This window comes from Lissotriton vulgaris, chromosome 5 (assembly GCF_964263255.1).
Source record: "Lissotriton vulgaris chromosome 5, aLisVul1.2, whole genome shotgun sequence".
Classification (NCBI taxonomy): Eukaryota; Metazoa; Chordata; class Amphibia; order Caudata; family Salamandridae; genus Lissotriton; species Lissotriton vulgaris.
Genome location: NC_141693.1, coordinates 57103750 through 57119566, shown reverse-complemented (window position 1 = coordinate 57119566; position 15817 = coordinate 57103750). Strand labels below are relative to the sequence as shown.

At 50.9% G+C, this 15817-nt stretch overlaps 1 pseudogene; it reads left to right on the top strand.

Annotated features, from left to right (window-relative positions):
• The first annotated feature begins 1625 nt into the window (after positions 1-1625).
• On the top strand, positions 1626-2137 carry LOC147710141 (zinc-binding protein A33 pseudogene; annotated as a pseudogene).
• Positions 2138-15817: the final 13680 nt, after the last annotated feature.

The following is a 15817-nucleotide window of genomic DNA, read 5'->3' as shown; positions in this document are numbered from 1 at the left end:
GCGCTGCATGCAGCGCCAGGATTGGCTAGGGGGGCACATTTGCTGCTCGCCCTGTCGCCCTTTGTAAACCCGGGCTGAGGCAGAAAACAAGCACCCCTGGGTCCCGCTGGGGAACTTACAGTGCGCATGCTTGAGAAAGTTGCCAACTTTCCCAAGCATACGCACTGTAAGTTCCCCAGCGCCGCGGGACTGTCACTGCGCACTACGGTCTGCTGCAGCATGAGTGTGGACTGTCACTCAAGCTGCAGCAGGCCACCCCCCCTGTGCAATTCCCGCCGGCGGCTGTATTTTATTTAGAAGATAGTTACTAGGATTGCGGCCGGCGGCAGCGATGCGGGTCCATGGTGGCTGGTGGGGCTACGCCCCTACGCCCCAATGGACGCACCGCTGCTGGATGCCAGTTTATCTAAAACTGGACTGCAGACACAAGCAGGAACATATTGTGTATCAACTTGTGCCCTCTGGACCAGTGAATATAGAGAGCTTTTGTATTGAATAAGTCCACCTAGATGTCTGACTTACTAGACTGGTACGGTAAGGCTTCGATGACAGTTTGAAATGAACTAAGGAAAATATCCCACGTATTGTTGTTGTTTCCTCCCCAACAAGGGGAGTGGCGGTCCAATACTTCAGCTTTTAGGTAGATGTCTGGAGTTAGTGATAAAGGGGGGGCAGCCAGAGGTATACCTTCTCCCTGTATCAACACAGGCTTTGCCTGTGGCTCCACCTGTGAGTGGAAAGGTCTCATCCAATTGAGTCTTCCTCCAGAACTCGAATGGAATTCAACAGCCCTATTAGAGAAATACCATTGGTAATTTACTTTTTTGTTCCCTGGACAGGATCCTTGCCGTCCAAGCCTGAAAGTTGAGGCTCAAAGCTGTTATCGTTGGAATTAAATGGTTGGTGCAACTCAACTATTACTTGCCTAACCTTGCCCTTTGTCAGGGCAGTGTTTGGCTCTATTACACAATAGTGCCAGTGGCCCAGTGGAATTAAGAACCAGTCCCTCAGGAACTGTATCCGGCTCAGACTGCAAAATCTGTGAGTCATTCTGACTTCAATGAGCTCAACACCTGAGTTTACCTTCTCTCCATGGCTTGGAAGCTCCTTTTCGCCCAGTCCTCCCACTGGAAGGCAGGTTTTTTATTTTAGTTTAAATTTCTGCGGGGGTAACAGATTTTAAAGATATTTACAGAGTTTTGGGTGTTATTTCGGAAAAACCAGGTTAAAATGCACGTAGCAGGCTTGTATTCCACTTGCCTTGTTGTGATATGTAAGTAAAGCAGTCACTGGATTCTTTAAAAAAAAAAAAAAAATCGTCTCGATTTCCCCCTGTACTATTTTGCTGGTAGTTTGAACCTCTGCTATAATTGAAGGAAATCCCCTTCTTGTTCAATCAATCAATCAATCAAATAAACTTTATTCGGTTTTGCAAAAGTAAACTATAAAAGGTATCCCCCTTCTTGTTTTGTTGTAGCCTCTGCTTGCGTGGGTTTAATTTTTTCTCTCTAGGGCTGCGTGCTCCTTCCAGATGTGGTGTAATTTAATCATATGTACAACAGAAGCAGTAATTACAGCCTTTATTTGTGTCATTAAATCTCTAATTGTGAATCTCTCCTCTGCAGTGATGGTGACTCTGGATCCTGACACGGCTCATCCTGAGCTCCTCCTGTCCGAGGGGGGGAGACGTGTGAGAGAGACGGACGCAGCACAGACCCTGCCGGACACCCCCAAGAGATTCACCTACTACTCCTGTGTGCTGGGGAGCGAGGGGTTCACCTCCGGCAGACATTACTGGGAGGTGCAGCTGCTGCAGGAGGGGGGAGCGTGGGAGGTGGGGGTCGCAGCAGAGTCTGTGAACAGGAAGGGAGACATCACATGGTCCCCTGAGGGGGGAGTGTGGGCTGTGCAGGGGCGAAACGGTCAGTACAAGGCTCTCACCTCACCTCAGACCCCTCTGTCCCCTCATGAGAAGCCCCTGAAGCTGGGGGTGTATCTGGACTACGAGGGGGGGCGGCTGTCCCTGTACAATGCTGACTCCATGGAGCTTCTCTTCTCCTTCCCGCAGGAACACTTCACACAGAGGCTCTTCCCGATCTTCTGGCTCGGGATAGGAGTGGAACTGAGGCTGGTGTGAGAGTGACCCCCCCCCCACTGTCATCTACAGTTCAAAGAACCTTCAAACGACAACATTCCAAACAATCTTCTTCACAACGACCCTCCCACATGTTGCCATGACACCCAGAAGCCTCACGTGAAACTGACTGCTTCATATCTCCTTTAATTGTACAATTTTAAAACAAGGGCAGGAAATGTTTGCCATGTGAATCATGCACCAGACATCATGTAACATATGATAAAGTCTCTTTAAAATTCACAAATGTGTATTTCTTTCACACGTGGAGCTTTGACATTAATATGCTTATTATAGCGCCGCTCTAAGAAGGACTTATTTAAAGTGATTGTTTTTAAACATGACCCTAGAAACCAGTCCTGCCCCGCCCAACAACAGGGATATTATTAAATACCTCAGACGCTAGACAGTTGTCACGTGAACCCTGTATGTAACCCAGATTCAGGGCGGCTTAAGGGCAGTGCGACCGGTGCAGCCGCACCTGCGCTAATCTGGGAGCAGTGATGTGTGCAGAAATAACTTTGGGTTTTAAAAGCACCTGCTGCTTCCTTGTGTGTCCAGCAGGTTTCAGGCAACAATAAAAATGTCAAGATGACACAGGTGAATAATGTTTCTGCTGGAGAGAGATCGAAGTTTTGTCTTGTCACAGTTTCAACTCATCCTTAAGTAGCGCAGAGGGTTAATATGCCGGCTGCAAAGAACGTGTACATGCAGAACACAGAACGTTAATCCTCATTGGTTTGTGTAACATTTCCTATAGACTGATTTACACATATAAGATTCATTGCCTCTGTTAATGTGTGTTTGTTGTAAAGTGCTCTGACACCTACGAGTTGGCATGAGTAGCGCTATAAAACAAAAGACATGCGTATGAGAGAGGGACTGTACAGAGAAGGGTGCCACTGTTGGAAGGTGGGATGAGGGAATATTTGGAAATTGTGTCATGGGCGGAGGGGCACAAATAAATATTGTCGCACCTGGCGCGTCTAACTCTAAAGCCGGTTCTGCCCAGATTCTTTTAGATCCATTAATTCAAACGCAATCGTTTTTTGTAGCGCTGGTATTCTAAACTCACGGTTTTGAAGGTGCTTTCATATGGGATAAGGAAGAAAATGGACCATCGGTGAAATCAAATATTTTTCTAGGATCACAAAATTTGGTTACGCAGTGAAGCCGCAATTAAACCAGGTGTTCTAGTTTCCCTTCGGACAAATTACCTACTAAATGGGTATCTATTTGTCTCTCCTTTTTACCTTAAATGTTAATGCTTTTGTGATCCATCACCTGTGAATTAAGCTGATATTTCTTTGCAAGGGTTTAAAACTTCTTTCTGATGACAGTGTTTTTGTAACGTGTGCATGACGAGGCCAGTGAAGATATATCACAATACAGAACTATTTTAAAATATTGCAGTTCCTAAACTGCAAAGATTCCATCACATTTACAGACCATCATGTATAAGTTGTTTTCTTGTGAAACATCTGCCCTGCTACACGAGCCACTATTATAATTTATGAAATGTGTATTCTGCAAAGATATGCAGATTCTGTGAACAATGTGCAATAATGTTATATTCCAGCAGCACAAATACAACACAATAGCCTCCTGCAGGACTTTCACGACTCCACAAACATTCCAGGTCCTTCAAACATATTAGGTAGAATTAACTTGTCTGCAACATTTTTTCCAGGTGTTATTGTGTATTGCAAATGCTACTTACCAGTATGCATCTGTTCTTGGCATGTAGGGCTGCTGACATTCATATCTGTGCATAGACCGCCACCTAGTGTTGGGTCCGGATGATTGCACATTGTTGTCCTAGAAGAGTCTTCGAAGTATCACGAGATAGGTGGCTCCTCCCCTGGACTACAGTGCGCATGGGCATCGCCTCCATCCCCAGATTGTTTTTAGCCATTGGCAGAGATGGAGTGAAGAATGTGAGTGATGACCATGCTATGAGCATATGTGTTTTGTATGAATGAACACTGCAGCTGCTACAGGCGCCGGGGAGGAGGGCGGGCGATATGAATGTCAGCAGCCCTACATGCCAAGAACAGATGCATACTGGTAAGTAGCATTTGCAGTTCGAGGCATGTGGGCTGCTGAATTCATATCTGTGGATAGAATACATAGCAGTCCCTCCATTAACGGCGGCCGCCCGTGCCAGCTGCAGCAGTCTGAAAAAGCGTTTTTAGAACAGCCTGACCAACAGCTGCCTGCTGCTTGGAATGCACGTCTACACAGTAGTGCTTAGTGAAAGTATGTGTGGTAGACCATGTGGCTGCTCTACAGATATCTTCTAAGGGAATGTTACCTAGGAAAGCCATAGAGGCCCCTAACTTTCTAGTGGAGTGGGCCCTCGGTGGGATAGTGAGAGTGCGCTTAGCTTTAGCGTAGCAGATCTGAATGCACTTTACTATCCATCTAGCAATCCCTGCTTTGGAGATAGCGTTTCCCTTGTGTTGTGTGGCAAAAGCAACAAAAAGCTGTTTGGTTTTGCGGAAATCTTTCGTCCTGTCCACATAGTACATCAAGGCCCTTTTCACATCAAGGGTGTGGAGCATGCGCTCCGCCAGCGTCTCTGGGTTCTGGAAAAACACCGGCAACTCAATTGTTTGGTTTATGTGGAATTGTGAGACCACTTTGGGTAAGAATTTAGGGTTAGTGCGGAGCACCACCCTGTTAGCATGTACCTGGAAGAAAGGTTCTTGGATGGTGAGCGCCTGCAGTTCGCTAACCCTCCGTAGCGATGTAATTGCTACTAAGAACGCAACCTTCCAAGTTAAAAACTGGAGCTCACAAGAGTGCAGTGGCTCAAAGGGAGGACCCATCAGCCTTGTAAGAACCACATTGAGGTTCCATTCCGGAGCTGGTGGAGTCCTTGGTGGAATGACCCTTTTGAGTCCTTCCAGAAAGGCCTTGATAGCTGGGACCTTAAAGAGTGACAGGTGCTGCCTATTCTGGAGGTATGCTGCCATAGCAGACAGGTGAATGCGGATGGAAGAGTACGCTAGATTACATCGATACAGGTGAAAAAGGTAACATATGATGTTATGAATGGAAGCATCTAGCGGGTCAATGTCGTGGTTCACACAGTAGATGACAAACCTCTTCCATTTAGCCGCATAACAAGCTCTAGTAGTGGGCTTCCTTGCCTCCCGAATGATGTCCATGCAATCGGGAGGAAGATTAAGGTAGCCGAACTCTAGGACTTCAGGAGCCAGATCGCCAGGTTGAGCTGTTGCGGATCTGGGTGCTGAATGTCGCCATGGCTCTGCGTCAGAAGGCTGGGAGTGAGATGAAGCCTTTGATGCGGTACCACGGACAGTTCTAGAAACGTGGTGTACCATGGTTGGCGAGCCCACGTTGGAGCAACCAGGATGAGAGCCATCGAGTGCTGCCTGAGCTTGCGTGCCACCAGCGGTATCAGAGGTGCTGGGGGAAAAGCGTACGCAAATCTGCCTGACCAGTTCATCCACATCGCATTGCCCTGTGATTGGAGGTGTGGGAACCTGGCGGCGAAGCTTTGGCATTTTGCGTTCTCCTTTGTGGCGAACAGGTCTATCTCTGGATGACCCCACTTTTGGAAGTACGGTTGGAGTACTGATGGATGTATCTCCCACTCGTGCATTTGATGGCTGTGTCTGCTGAGCAGATCCGCCATCTGATTGTCCTTGCCCGGGATATGCTCTGCCATGAGGAAGATGTTCCTCTGAATGGCCCACTTCCACATGCTCTGAGCCAGGTGAGACAGCTGTGGAGAGTGTGTGCCTCCCTGCTTCTGAATGTAGTACATGGCCGTCATGTTGTCCGTCCGGATCAACACGACTTTGTTGCACAGATGTACTTTGAACGCCTTTAAGGCCATGAAGATTGCCATCAGTTCCAACACATTGATGTGCATCTTCCTTTGCTGTAGTGTCCGTAGTCCCTGCACTGTGTATTGGAGTACATGCGCTCCCCATCCTTGGAGAGAGGCGTCCGTTGTCAGGATAATCTGTGGCACAGGCTCTTGGAATGGTCGGCCCTTGCAAAGGTTTTGTGGATTCCACCAATGCAGAGAGTTGTATGCCCGACCGCTCACCAACACTAGGTCTGTCAGTTGCCCATGAGCCTGAGTCCACTGACGTGCTAGGCACTCCTGAAGCGGACGCATATGTAGTCTCGCGTGCGGGACAATGGAGATGCAGGAGGCCATCATGCCTATCAACTGCATGAACACTTTCGCTGGAAGCGAGTGTTGAGGCCTGAATCGTTGGATCAGCGTTTGGATACTGGCGATTCTCACTGAATTTGGCTGCGCAGTGGCTGCCAGAGTGTTTATCGTCGCGCCCAGATACTGCCGTACATGGGCGGGCTGGAGATGGGATTTTGGGTAGTTCAGAGAGAATCCCAGATCGTGCAGGAGATGAATGGTGCGGGACACGTGGTCGGCGCACTGCTGTTCTGTTTTTGCCTGAATGAGCCAGTCGTCCAGATAAGGATAGACGTGGACGTTTTGGCGTCATAGATGCGCCGCCACAGTCGCCAGGCACTTTGTAAAGACTCTTGGCGCTGTGGTGACCCCGAACGGCAGGACTCTGAACTGGTAATGCTGGTCTAAGATTGTGAATCTGAGATACTTCCTGTGGGAAGGATGCAGGGGAATATGAAAATAAGCATCCTTCGGATCCAGCGTAGCCAGAAAGTCCCCCTGTTGAAGCAGGGGAAGCACCTGCTGCAACGTGAGCATATGGAAGTGCTCCGAGAGGATGTACCAGTTCAGAGGCCTGAGGTCCAGGATCGGCCTGAGTGATCCGTCCTTTTTGGGGATCAAAAAATACAGGGAGTAAACCCCTGTTCCCCGCTCTTGCAATGGAACGAGCTCTATCGCCCCTTTTTGCAGCATAACTAGAACTTCTTGCTGCAACAAGGTCAAGTGCTCGCCGGACATAGGACGGCTTCTTGGCGGTATGTCCGGTGGAATGGACGTAAGCTCTAGACAGTACCCGTACTGGATAAGAGACCTCACCCACCTGTCCGTGGTGATGGACTTCCACGCTGGCAGGAACTGCTGGAGTCTCCCCCCGACCGGTGTTGTGTGATCGGGGGGCAGTGACAAGACGTCACTGCTTGTTGGTGGTGGTGGACCTGGAGCCATTGTTTCCACGTCCCCTGCCTTTGATATTATTGCCTCTGTAACCACCTCTACCCTTGTTGTTATACGAGGGCTGGGTGTTACCCTTGTAATATTGTGTGGACTGGGATGCCTGCCCCCGTGAACTGCCTCTTGAATTTGAGCGGCGAAAGGAACCACCCCGAAACTGCTGACTTTGTAAAGCCCCCATTGACTTGGCAGTTTCGGTATCCTTTTTCATTTTTTCTAGGGAGGCATCCACCTCAGGCCCAAACAGATGGTCAGGATTCACTGTTTGACTCAATATCGTGGTTTGGATGTCGGGTTTGAACCCTGAAATTCTAAGCCAGGCATGGCGTCTAAGTAACACACTTGTATTGATAGCTCTGGAGGCTGTGTCTGCCACGTCTAGGGCACATTTGATGGATGCATTTGTAATGAGTTTACCCTCCTGAATGAGCATCTCTCCTGCCTCCTTGTATTGGTCAGGCAAGTGTTGCAGAATGGCCTCTAATGTGTCATAATGGGCCCTATCATAACGTGCAAGCAGGGCTTGGGTGTTAGATATTCTCCAGATGTTAGCTGCCTGCGCAGCAATGTGTTTGCCTGAGGCCTCAAAGATCTTGGACTCTTTGTCTGGGGGAGGAGCGTCACCAGTAGTCTGAGAATTCGCCCTCTTCCGAGCGTTGGAAACAACCAAGGAGTCCAATGGCAAGTGTCCCTTGATATAAGTGGGATCCGTGGGCGCCGCCTTATATTTCCTGTCGATGCGAGGGTTGACCACCCGCGACCGGGTGGGCTCTTTGAAAACCTCCGGTGCATGTTTCAGCACCCCTTTAAGCATCGGTAGCGTTTTGACTTGCTTTTCGGCTACCGAGAAGGTGTCGAATAAGAAGTCCGCATCCACGGGGTCCGAGTGTAGCTCGACGTCATGGTTCGCCGCAGCTCTCTCTATTAAAGCATTGAAGGCCGCCGAGTCCTCTGTCGGGGACGTCTTGGCGGCGAAAAGTTGAGTGTCCTGACCCGACTGCGGGTCTTCTGTGTCGCCTCCTGCGGCCCAAGGCACATGCTCCTCCTCCGGATCCGAGTACGCAGGATAGTTGTACTCGGCATCTTCCTCGTCCGCATCAGCCGCGGGGGAATGCGTCGGCGAGTGTTCCAAGGCCTGTGGGGACACAGGTTCCACCAGAGCCGAAGAGTCCGCAGAGTACTTCTTGTTTTTGAGCGGGATCTTAAAAGGTTCCAACGCCGGCTCCGACGTAATTTTTCATTTGAGGAGCGACAGTTTTCCGGTGTTGGCGTCGATGATTACCTCACAACGTTCCTCCACCGCAAGCGGCTGGAGCCGAAGCTTCGAGACCACCAAGGCAGCTTTCGGCGTCAATACCTCCTTTGAGTGTCCGCCCTGTTTCGGCGCGAAGGCCTTCGGCGCCGACTTGGGTGGAAGGGTGAAACGAATGGGCGTTTGCTCTTTAGTAGGCTTAGGCGTGAGCGTAGGCACTACAGTGTCCTGAGCGGGAACCACAGTGGACTTTCGGATCCGCTGTAAGGATTCCCCCACTTTCTTCGTAAAGGCTGCCGAGGGCTGAACCGGCTCGAGCGACCCCTCATCTTCGAGAGCCTGATCGCCGGTAGGCTTCTTCTTCGGGGCCGACGCCCCATGCCTATGCGCGTCGTCGCCCTGACGCTTCTTCGGAACCGTCTTCGGGTCCCCGACCCCTTTCGACGCCGACGCGGCCGCGTCGGAGGCCTTCGCCTTCGGCGCCGACCCCGAGGGCTTCGGGTCGGCCATTTTGGCGTGGCTCTTCAAGTCGGCCATTTTGGTTTTCTTGGAAGTTGACGCCTCCAGAACCTTCTTTACCAGCGCAACTTTCGGTTTCGCATCCGAGGGTGCGTGACCAGTTGGCTTCACTTTCGTTTTCTTCAACATAAGTGATGTCTTAGAAATGTCCGTGACCGGGCCCGGAGGCGGGGACGTAGGACTCATAGTTAGATCTTGGGTAAGGCCCGAAGGCGATCCCTCGACCTGGGCCGTTCGGAGGGGAATAACCCCTGAGTCTGATTGGGGATGCTCCTCCTCTGAGCTATCTCCCATCGTGGCACAAGCCTGATCGTCGTCCCCTACCTCGTCGGAGACTTCGTCAAAGTCCTCCTCACCCGCGTCGTAGGTCTCCTCCTCGGACGCGGGGCCAGAGTCCGACCCTCGCACGTCGTCTTCTCCCTCGACAGATTCCTGGAAAATGTCATCTGGTGGGGGCGCCGAAGCCGATAACTGAGCCTGGAGCCGATTGGCCCGGCGAATCTTTAAAGTTTTCTTGCTTCGGAACTTCGAACACGCCATGCAGGTGTCTTCGCGGTGATCCGGCGACAAACAGGTATTGCACACAGGGTGCACGTCGAGGTGTGAATATTTGGAGTGACACAGCGGACACTTTTTGAATGGAGTCCACTCCATAGCAACAGTTGTAGAGTAGGCCCGTCCGCGCCGAAAGCACGTGAAGGGCAGCAAGAGATCAGAGCTGAGAGTCAGAAAGAAGCCCGTACGCAACTATACCGACGCCCAGCCTAAAGACCTTTTGGTCTCGAGTAGAAGTTGAACAACTATCGGTTCCGACAGAGGGAACCGAAACACATCCGAACCCAATGGCGGAAAAAAACAATCTGGGGATGGAGGCGATGCCCATGCGCACTGTAGTCCAGGGGAGGAGCCACCTATCTCGTGATACTTCGAAGACTCTTCCAGGACAACAATGTGCAATCATCCGGACCCAACACTAGGTGGCGGTCTATGCACAGATATGAATTCAGCAGCCCACATGCCTCGAACATACAGGCCATCCTGTATTAAAAGTAGAATCTATTTTTGTCATGAAACTTAAAGAATATCAGCTAGATGTGTGACACTGAGAAGCAAATCTGCCTTTCAAGCCGACGCCAGTGCATGCTGGGACTGGGATGACAAGGTACTTAATAGAAAGCATCAAACTACAAGTCCCAAAATGCAAAGTGCTGTTGATACAAAATGTCAGAGGTTGGAGGGGTCACGTAGAGTGAGATTTTGACACCAGGTCAAGCAAAGCAAAATGATTTTGCTATGAGTTTTAAATGCTTCCTGGACGGCAGGAATGATGTGTAATACCCGTCACCTCTTCATCCTTATAGGGGTTTCTGCGTCTTAATATCCTCGTCTTTGCTTCATGGAGATTGGATGTAATTCTTGTCTCTTGAGTAAGACGTGGGCTGAGTATGTTCTCTTTCAGCGTTAGTGTCATGACGTCCTTTTATGAGGTAGCTCAGTAGGTTGAGGCACATCTGCGGACCCATGATCTAGACGTCACAGGTTAGACTCCTGGCAGGGGCTTCTCCGACTTTCTAATGATTGCACTGTATTGTATCATTTATATAAACCTTCATGCTGTTACCAATGGCTGCAGCTGACGTCACTGAGAAATGGACCTCCAAGCCCTAGACATTCATTTAAGATCCTTATGAATTCTGGGGTTGTAGTTTTGGTTTACTTCAGTATGAATATTAACATTATCAGATTAAAAATAATTTTTACTGGTGATAAATTAATATTGAGAAAAAACAAATTAGGAAGGGTCAAGGGGATATATATTTATAGACCCTCCATATTCAAACACCCCTACTTAGACTACGAACAAACAAGAAGAATTGGAGGGTCTGTGAGACAAGATGCTGAGCCTGTAAGATCCTTATTAAGATACCACACTATTGGACTGCACAAGACCAGCCCAAGTGGTCACGCGACACTGAGTGCGTAATCAATATCCTATCCGACCACCCATTTGGCGGAGCCTCGTCATATAGGACACGTGGAACCAGGGTGGTACGTCAAGGCCCAGATGAATTGTCCATACAGCCCACAGTTCTGGTTCAAATGATGAAAGTGTCCATGCCACTGAATGGTGCTGGTCATGTGCAGTGCAAACGGAAAAGTGAGTAAGTGATGTTTAAAATGGCGTTCCAGGCAAAAAATTTCTTTATTAGTATTCACCTGGACGTCAGATTAAAAACGGGTGTAGAACAGTGTGAAAAAATCACTGTTTGCTTAGCTATGTTGTATATCGGCCAACATGTTTCTGCCAACTGGTGTGATTACACCGGCATTCTTCAGGGCCATGTAAATAAGCTATTGCTACTGCATAGAAACACTCTAATGTTTTCCTATAAAGTGATGAAGACAGACCAAGAATCCTCGAGGAATGTCAAACAAATGGTGTGGTCGAATTGACCATCCTACCGTATCCCCTTATGCAAATGTCTTGATGGAGGATACATTCCTGTAAAAGAAACAGAGAAGAACAAAAACGATTTCGTGTTCAATAAACAATGTAAGTATAGAAAATGTCATAAGGACCAATTAGAGGCTCAGCGCGGCTAGTCCCTATTAGAACAGCCAATAAATTATATTTTGGTTGCAAGAAAAGTGAACCATAGACACTGCTGAATGTAGTTTATCAAAAAGTAAACAGGACTTACCCAGCATTATGTGGGAGTCAAACCTCACCTCACCCGGCAACGGCTCGGAGAATGAGGCCCCGCTCTAGGCACAAAAACATATATAAACATGTAAGCCTAAGCGACTCATAGGGCTAGAATAGTGTCCTGAGTCAAAAACTATGTTTTAAAGAGTTTGTGCATGCAGAAAACTGGTTGTTAAATTGCCCACAATGATCAATCGTTCCATGGAGAGTAAAGGAAGGCTGGTGGAATCAATGTAAAAACTTGACTGACTAAGAAAATCATCTGTGAAAACACATTCTTCACTAGTGACTGTTGTCACCTGGAAATGTACTGTGGTATATTTAAATCACAATACAATATAAGGTTTCTAGTCTGTGAGTTTCTAATCTAGCCAATGTCTGCATCTGAAGTTTCTTTGCAATATTAGGCACATTGCAAGCCCTTACTCAAACAGTTGTAAATAGTTAGTCTTTTAGAAGCAGGTAAACTTATCCAAAAACGGGTGCTTAGACAAAGTCCCTACACCAATTTGGGAACAGCGCGGCGCTACTCCTTACCTCTCCGTCGGTACCTCTCGGCTGAATGCAAAGCCGAAGGGGAGGCGACGAAGAGAGGCGAGGCGCGTGGTTTTATACCTGCCCTGATTGGTGCAATCGTCCGTAATGGCAGACAGCTGCTATAGAATTAGAGGTGACGTTATGCAAGCGTCTAATACAACGCGCCTGCGCACCTTCAAGTCAAAGATCCCCACGACGCGGCTAATACCCGGGGCATGCGCAATGGAATAGAGGCGTGCCCATGGTATTGTAAACAAACACCGCTCCGTCGCGCATGGCCTGCATGCTCCATCAGCGCTTAGCAGGAAAAAATAGCCTCGTCAAATGAGCGTGGCCATTTCATCGTGCTAGGGATAATTATGAACATAAATATGAACTCCCGCAGAGCATGCGATGGAAAAGCGAAAATGCTCTAAATATAGCAGTGACCTTACCATAGTTTGAAGACTTAGTGTGGGCACTGTGTCAGTTCTAAAAGAAAGTTGCAAGCCCTCAAATTTCTAACGGGTGTTAAAAAGTCTGTTAATATTATTGAAGAGTATAGCAAAGGGCTTTTAAGAAATTTATAATGCGCCATGGTCTTAAAGGCTAATTAGAAACCACAGGGCTCTCTACACAGTGTAGAGAGCGTGTGAGGGAATGAGCTATGAACAACCCTAACATTAATATTGGTCATGTGGTTGAGTGTAAGCCAAAAGGGATACTTAAGGCTAATTAGAGAACACCACAGGGTTAACCTGTGAAGTTAACCCTGTGGTGTTCTCTAATTAGCCTTAAGCAATCATGGCACATCAACAATTTCATAAAGCCCTATACTATGCTCTTCAATAGTGGTTAAATTATATCCCTTTTGCGATGGGGTGATGTCGTTGTTTCTGGCGTTGGGGTTGGAGAGCTCTTTCACGATGTTGAAGAGTTCCTTGCAGTTGTGTGCGTTGTTGTCCAGCCGGTCCTTGAATGCAGTTTTCTTGGCGGCGCGGATCAGTTGGTGGTGCTTCCAGGTGGCAAGCTTGAGGGTGGTCATGTTGTCCGGTGTTGGTTCCCTTCTCCAGACTTTCTCGAGGGCTCAGCAGTTCTTCTTGGAGCTCTTGAGTTCGTCGGTGAACCATGGGGCTTTCTTGCTGGCGGGTCTGCTGGGCGGGGTCCTGAGAGGGGCGAGTTTGTCCGCGCAGTTGCTGATCCACTTCGTGAGGTTGTCGGCGGCCTGGCTGGGGTTCGCTGAGCTGGCAGGAGGGTGCTGGCTCAGGGAAGCGGCGAGCTGGTCTGCTGTGATCTTGTTCCAGCTTCTTCGGGCAACCTGTTGCTGGTGGTGGTGGATCGTCGTTCTTTTGAAGGTGAAGTGGACGCAGCTGTGGTCCGTCCAGTGGAGTCCTGTGGCGTGGCTGAAGGCGATGTCTTTGCTGGATGAGAAGACGGCGTCGAGTGTGTGTCCGGCGAGGTGGGTGGGGGTGGACACCAGGTGCTTGAGTCCGAGGTTGGCGAGGTTGTCTAGCAGGGTGATGGTGTTGTGGTCGCTGTTGTTCTCCAGGTGGAAGTTGAGGTCCCCCAGGAGGATGTAGTCAGCGGAGGGGAGGGCATGCGGGCTGATGAAGTCGGCGATGTCCTCGCTGAATTGTGTGCGTGGGCCTGGGGGTCGGTAGATCAGGGTGCCTCTGAGGGTGGTCTTCGGGTCGGTGTGGATCTGGAAGTGCAGGTGTTCGGCGGTTGTCAGGGTGTCGTCGGTGTTGGTCGTGATGCGGATGATGTCCCTGTGGATGACGGCGATGCCTCCTCCCACCTGGTTGGCGGAGCGGTCCCTCCGGGTGATCTTGTATCCCTCTGGGATGGCGATGGCGATGTCAGGCGCTGAAGAGGCGTTCATCCAGGTCTCCGTGAGGAAGGCAACGTCAGGGGCTGTGGTGTCGAGGAGGTTCCAGAGTTCGATGGCGTGTCTGTGGATGGAGCGGGTGTTGAGCAGGATGCACTTGAGGTGGTTGCTGCTGGTGTTCGGCTTGGCGGGTGCTGGTGCAGGGCAGGTCCGGATGCAGGTGAACTTGCAGGCGTGGCAGCTGAAGGGTCCGTGGGTGCGTCGTGGGGTGGCTCGGTAGCATCCTGGGAATCGGCCGGTGTTGAGTGCGTTGAGGGTGGCGGCGGTGTACGTTAGGCGGGTGGGCAGGGGTCCTCGAGGGCCAGGGGTCCTGGCACTGGGCGCGGTCCAGTCGCGGACGGGCGCAGACGGGCTTACCTTTGGCGCGCCTTCGGCGCACAATCGGCGCTCCTGCTGTGCGTGACCGCTGCACGTTCGCACGGTCGCCATATATGGCGAAGTGCGAGGGGGGGCGGAGCAGCTGGGAGGCGGGAGCGGGGAGGGTACAGAATGAAGAAAGGGGCGGGGTTAGCGGCGGTGGCGGGAAGCAGGGAGCGGGGAGGGATGAGACGGGGGCGACCAGGAAAAAAACAGGCAAACAGGCAATAGGGGGGGACAAAAATACAGTTTACACAATAAACAATTCAAACATAAACAGTGGTACAAAGCAGAAAAGCGAGCACAGACCACGCCGCTCGATGGCAGGGGGCGTGGTCACGCGGCGGCAGCCGGAGCAGAGAGGCAGGCAGGCGGGGGGGCACACGCAGCAGCTGGTGGCCGTGCGGCGCGGGGGGTGTCCTAAACTAGGTCACACTCACCTGCGTCGCACGGTCGCCGTATATGGCCAAGTGCGAGGGGGGGCGGAGAAGCTGGGAGGCGGGAGCGGGGAGGGTACAGAATGAAGAAAGGGGCGGGGTTAGCGGCGGTGGCGGGAAGCGGGGAGCGGGGAGGGATGAGACGGGGGCGACCAGGAAAAAACAGGCAATAGGGGGGGACAAAAATACAGTTTACACAATAAACAATTCAAACATAAACAGTGGTACAAGGCAGGAAAGCGAGCACAGACCACGCCGCTCGATGGCAGGGGACGTGGTCACGCAGCGGCAGCCGGAGCAGAGCGGCAGGCAGGCGGGGGGGCACATGCAGCAGCTGGTGGCCGTGCGGCGCGGGGGGGTGTCCTAAACTAGGTCACACTCACCTGCGTCGCACGGTCGCCGTTTATGGCCAAGCGCGAGGGGGGGCGGAGCAGCTGGGAGGCGGGAGCGGGGAGGGTACAGAATGAAGAAAGGGGCGGGGTTAGCGGCGGTGGCGGGAAGCGGGGAGCGGGGAGGGATGAGACGGGGCGACCAGGAAAAAAACAGGCAAACAGGCAATAGGGGGGGACAAAAATACAGTTTACACTATAAACAATTCAAACATAAACAGTGGTACAAGGCAGGAAAGCGAGCACAGACCACGCCGCTCGATGGCAGGGGGCGTGGTCACGCGGCGGCAGCTGGAGCAGAGAGGCAGGCAGGCGGGGGGGCACACGCAGCAGCTGGTGGCCGTGCGGCGCGGGGGGTGTCCTAAACTAGGTCACACTCACCTGCGTCGCACGGTCGCCGTATATGGCCAAGTGCGAGGGGGGGCGGAGCAGCTGGGAGGCGGGAGCGGGGAGGTAACAGAATGAAGAAAGG